A 6000-nucleotide genomic window follows, 5' to 3' on the forward strand; every position below is an offset into this window, starting at 1 on the left:
GGTGCCCCCTACAGGCCAAAACCCACTCCCCCTAAAAAAACAATTCAGACGGACCTGAATTATTTGGGATTCCCAAATATATTCAGGTATATCAAATATGGTATTCAACTTATTAAGGTATACCAAGAACTTTACACCCAAATAAAGCCAAATCCAAATTTTACCAAATATTTTCGGAACTTCTCAATCCTAGTCATTTATGCAGACCCTTCTCCAGTGGAATCTATTTAGCTCTAGGTATGTGTTAAGGGCAGTCAAGACAAGGCATTTCCTATTTATGGTGACCCTATGAATTAGTAATCTCCAGGACATCCTATTGTTAACAGTCTTACTCAGTGCCTGCAAACCGAGGGTTCTGGCTTCCTTGACTGAGTCAATTTATCTCATAGTGGGCCTTTTTCTTTTCCTGCTGCTCTCACCTTTTCCTAGCATTAGCATTAGTATTAGTTTGTTAGAGCTATTAACAATAGGATGTTTGGGAGGACATTAATTCATAAGGTCGCCATAAGCTAGAAGCGACTTGATGGAACTTAAGACACAACATAATAACAACATAGGGATGCCTGCTCTAGCTACACTTTAGGAAAAATCTGTCTAGCCTGAGGCAAATCAAAGTAGCTTTCTAACATTTTAATGATTAATCAGTGCTGAGGTCCATGAAGAGAACAAGAATGAAAAAGGAGGTGGTAATGTGGGGCCAAGAGGGAAGAAAAGGAAGAGGGGTTGGCCTCTTCAGTGGGCACCATTAACCCACCAGCAGTTTTCCTGAGCCCATTGTACTTGTTCATACAATGGCAAACTATGGCTTGTTGTGTAAGACAAGGCAACTAATTTGTTTGTGGGACATGAGGAAAACAGGGAGGGTGAAAGAGGGATTTTAGGAGTGAACGTGAAACTCCAGTGTTCTTCACATAATACCAAACCATGACTGGGTGCTGCATCTTGGAAATACATTTTGGGCCATGTGAGAATTCTATTAGGTAATTCCATGTATAATATTTGAGCCATAGATTGTGCAAATTTAATGTGCCTTTAAACTGCAAAGGCTTTGTTTTATATTTTGTTCCAATATGATGTAAAGTAAAAAGCATTCCAAATAAGATTATTTCCAAAAATAGTACTGAAGGAATACACATTATGTATACAATGAACAAAAAATGTTACAACTTGATCCTATATTTTGGCACAGCTACTTAGGAGGACCCAAATTGTTTTCCCATACAGTACAAGGCCCTAAGAGAAAGAGAGAGAGAGAGAGAACTGTCTGGTTGATCTTCAATATTATATATATATTAGTAATATATATATATAATTTATATTTATATTTGTATATATATTTATATTATTTATATTAAAATATATATTTTAATGCAAATTTCTTGAAAATTTAACTGAATTGCCATCACATTATGAGCATGTGATATCAACATACAATGAGTTGGATCTTTTAGATGGTGAGCAAAAGTTCATGTAATGGATCTCTCCCCCTTCTTTCCAATACAAGCCGCAAAGTTTGTAATTATCTATTCTGGTATTGTTCTGGGCAAGTGTGTGTATAAGTGCATAGCAAAACCCGCTATTTGTAACTCATTCAGCCAGGTTGGTTATCTTGTTCAGGTTTAACACAGAACCCAAAAACAGCAAGAAAAAAACCTGCTTGTAATTTTTACAAGTCTCATGAGTAATGCTACAAATCAAATCAAATTTAGACATAGTAATATTAATCAAATGGCGAAAGATTAATCTATGAACTACAAAGCGTTATATGATTGACATTAAGTTCCACTACAATGCCGCAGCAACCAACATAGTAAAATATTTACATTTATTTATAGAAGTTACCCAGTGCTGTTATAGAAGAATGCTCAGGGAACCATAAAACTACATATCAATATGGTATGTTTAAAATAATTTTTGAAATGAAAAAGGGTGTGAATAAACCACGTAGAACACCATGAAAAGCCTGGGCAGACTAGGAGGCAACAGCCAAATAGCACTGAACATTCCGGAAATGAGCCACCTTGGCAGGCTCCCCTTGAAAGTCTGTTTCTCAGTTCAGATGCCACAATGGACAGTGCCCTTCCATGGGCACTACTTCTTGTTGGCACACACAAGACAAGAGTGTTGTATCTGGTTTTGAGAGTTCACAGTGTAATTCATGAGATCTGCTGCATCTTTACTTTTTTTGATTATCCATGAGCTTTCATCATTCTAACAATCTGATGTTTTTTACCTATTGCAGTTATCAGAGGAGCTAGCAAAAGAAGCAGGGGAAATGCAGCACTGTAAGATGATGGAGAAGAGGAAGATGAGGATATTCACTCCAATGGAACTCTGATTGCAGTTACCATGCTTCGAACACAGTCCCAGAAAGATCACAGAAATGAATGGGACGTGTGAATTTTGCCATCACATAATATGCTGCATGAATGGATGTCTTCTCCATTATTTCTCGTCATCTATTACAAAGTCAGATACTTTGGAAAATAAAGAAGGGGACTCAACTGGAAATTATAAGACCTTCATTTCCTTTAATGGGTCATATTAACTGTTCCTTTTATTTTAACATTTTCCATTTGTTCTTAAAATTCCTAATGAAGTTCATAGGATCTTTAATTTGATAGATTCATATTAATTTTTTGTATGTAATTCAGGTTCTGTTAGCTGCAATATCATCATCTGCTGATTCTAGCTAGTTACTTCTGAAGGGTTAATTCTTCAAGCAGAAGATTATTACAGGTACTAGCAAGCTTAATGGTGTCAGCATTAACTGTACCCCCGTAATGTGGGTTTTTCAGGGTAATAAAAACTTAGCCTTTGCCCTCCTCTGTTTCTTATCTTTACTGTTCATCAAACCAATCACATTTTGAAAGCATAACCAATATTAAGCTCTGGGCCAGGTTGGAAATGAAATCAATTTTGGTACTAATAATTGTTGGCATATGAAAATTTGGTGTGTGTCTCTGACAATGCATGGGGCATCTAGATTGATTATACATTATTTATATGCAGTGGTCGATATCTGTCTGGATGATAAAAGCTTGAAAAAGCATGTGTACGTGTGCACATATACATATACCTAAGCATCTGTAAGGATGTGTCAAGCTTTTATCATCTAAATGCACACTGGTATTTAATAAGCTGGGACTCTTACTTTTTAAAAATAAAATAAGAATGTTGTGATCTTTCAATATATGCATTGGGTCTCCTTTAATGGAAGGGACCACTCGTCGTTTTCTGAACAGGGAAACAAAACCTACCGTGGTTTGTAATGTATTTTAGATGTTAGACAAAAATAAAAATCAGTGAATGATGAGATAATTTTTTTAATTATCTGTATCAACATGAACTTTTGAACAAGATAAATATGTTAAAGCACATGCCAGGGTGAAATGTCAGAAAAAAATAACTGCAGGTGTATTTGTGGTGACAGAATATTATTGATAATGAAACTTCTGCTACTTCCCCAAAGTAAAGGTCTTTACTCCTCAGTGAGCATTTCCATTAGATCTGGTATATTTATGCATACAAGAGTTCAGTTTTTTTACCGGCACTTGTCTTTGTCAATAGGAAAAACACTTCCAGACTAACAAAAGTGGACATTGTCTACCTGCAGTTCTAAGAGACAAATGATATGTGTGCCACAGGAAGCACTCCTGTTGTGAAACGTCATTAGAATGAGGTGTGTGTAGACCTTTGTTAAAATGTATGGAGGTTTCATTGCAGCCACTGCTGGTGAATTGACTTCCCTGCAAAATTAAACATGTGTGGCCTTAATTCTTAGTAATGTTTTGTTTCCTCGCTGCTGTAGAAAAGAAAAAGGATTCTAAGCAGGACGTTCCTAAAATCTTGCACTGAATTTAGAAAAAATGTTGTCATTATTTTTTGGTGCAATTAACCCTGACCATCTTTATGAGCCATACATATTGCTCCCTGGAAATTATTATTTGTCTGGAATGCGCCATAATTCTTGATAAAATTGAAGAGCCACATAATGCAAGCAGAATGCTGGACGTTAATTAGATTCAGTAAATAGAATAAATCTGTATAAAATATGTATAGCATATATAACCCATATTCATACATGTTTCAGAAGTTTGTCTTTTAACTATCAGTGGTATCTTAAATTTCTTTGATTTTTTAAAATTTTGTTTTTCCTTTTTTTTCAAAAAAAAAAAAAAGCAAAGCTCCTGGGAGTTTCTTTAGCACATATGACAAATGTTGCACTTGTGAACTTGGATGATAAACTGTTTCTTGTGACAATTTTGTTGTCCTAGTAAGGAGCAAATGGCTGGACATAATCAGTCAGGATTTTTCTCCTCCACAAGCACCATTCAAATGAATGGGAAGGGTGCCAGGACACAGGTAGAGATCTTCTGCAGTTCTCATACATCTTACAGGGCTTTTGCACAGGAGAATTTCCTGATGGGTTGTGCCCTCTGTGTCTCTTACAGTCAGGTCTTTACCTTAATTCTGCAACTGAATACTTGAAGTAGGAAATAAACTAGGAAAACATAGGGTCCTTATAAGCAAAACTGTATAGCTAGATATTTATATATATATGTGCCAATTTTGTCACAGATATTATTTTGGGAGCATTTTTTTTGCTCCACTCATGTTGGTAAGAGTATTGATCCTAACTTTTATGAAGGCTAAAGACTTCGCCTCTGTAGAAGAAAATTTTGTCTAACATTGCTCTTTCTTGTCTTTATTTATTAATTTATTTTGTCATTTCCCATGGTATTCTATGAAGCTTGGGGGAAAAAATCTTTTCATACACTAAAATAGAATCTCTGGGTTTACAATAAACACTGTGATATTGGGGAAAACACACATTTTATTCGAGCAATGTTTGGTCGTTTTCTTCCCCCCTCACAATGTTAAAAAAAATCCAACAAACCTTTGGTTAACATTTAAGATGAATATGATTTTACTGTGGGATCAAGCTTGTACTGCACATTCTTTCATTTAAATGTACAGGATGAATTTTGTATTTAAATGAATTTTGTGTATCCAGTATGCACGTAATTGCACATTGACTTTCATTTGAAAGTGGGTTTTGATTTCCTTTTTAAACAGTGTTTATGAGAAGACTTCAGATGTGTCACAAACTTAGACTTGCATTTTTCTTTGGTGTAGAGTGATTGTTTGAATGTGATGTTCTGCAACAAGGGGTCCGTATTCCTATTTATCTTTGACCCTCATTTGATAGTGCTTCTTGTAATAATTTTCTTCAAGTGAGTGGCATGTTCTGGATTGTGATCTTGACATGTGATTAAGGACATTGATATGAAACTACGGAATCCTTAGAAATTCCCAGTGGGCATGTTTTAGAACAGTCATTGTAATTTTTAATGTCTTGTAGAAGTGTAACGTATTGAGGTATTTAGAATTCATAACATTGTTATCATTGTATGAGAAGTGCTTGGTGTTGAACAGCTTGTTTGTATTCATCAAATAAATCTGATTTCTTTCTGAAATAAGAGTTGTATTGTTAATAGGAAAAGTTGATTCTGTAAGACTGCCAACCTCCAAGTGGTCCCTGGAAATCTCCTATTACAACTGATCTCCAGGCGACAGAGTTCAGTTCACCTGAAGAAAATGGCTACTTTAGAAGGTGGACTCGATGACTTTATACCCCATTGAAGCCCCTGCCCTGTGCAAATCCCACCCTTCTCAGGCTTCACTCTGAAAATCTCCAGGTGTTTTCCAAGCTGGAGCTGGCAACTCTAGCAGTGGCCCATGAGTGGAATTAACAGACATAGTAAATTGTAAATTGGAGCAGGAATCTACACATGTACACAGATCTTCTTGTGCACAGACTCAAAAAAATAATAATAAAAGGCATGAAGGAGTGCAACTGTTCTCTGTAACACAGCTCCCAGCCATATCAAAATTATTTGCTTAAAAAGAAGTTCCTGTTGGGCTGTGTTTTTTGTTTGTGCTTTAGGACCAGACATGAGAGAGAGAGTTAAGAGAAATGCAGTCATCTCTGTAAAG

General features: G+C 35.9%; 1 protein-coding gene across 10 annotated transcripts in view; it reads left to right on the forward strand.

Annotated features, from left to right (window-relative positions):
- ERC2 (ELKS/RAB6-interacting/CAST family member 2) overlaps positions 1–5480 on the forward strand; it is a 660221-nt gene extending 654741 nt beyond the window's left edge. For all 10 annotated transcript variants that reach the window (XM_048488070.1, XM_048488069.1, XM_048488071.1 and 7 more), the window contains one exon: positions 2243–5480. The gene's annotated coding sequence lies outside the window, so the exon portion shown is untranslated. The remainder of the gene's footprint in view (positions 1–2242) is intronic.
- The last annotated feature ends 520 nt before the right edge of the window (positions 5481–6000 follow it).

The sequence above is a fragment of the Sphaerodactylus townsendi genome, linkage group LG03 (genome assembly GCF_021028975.2).
Source record: "Sphaerodactylus townsendi isolate TG3544 linkage group LG03, MPM_Stown_v2.3, whole genome shotgun sequence".
NCBI classification, from domain to species: domain Eukaryota; kingdom Metazoa; phylum Chordata; class Lepidosauria; order Squamata; family Sphaerodactylidae; genus Sphaerodactylus; species Sphaerodactylus townsendi.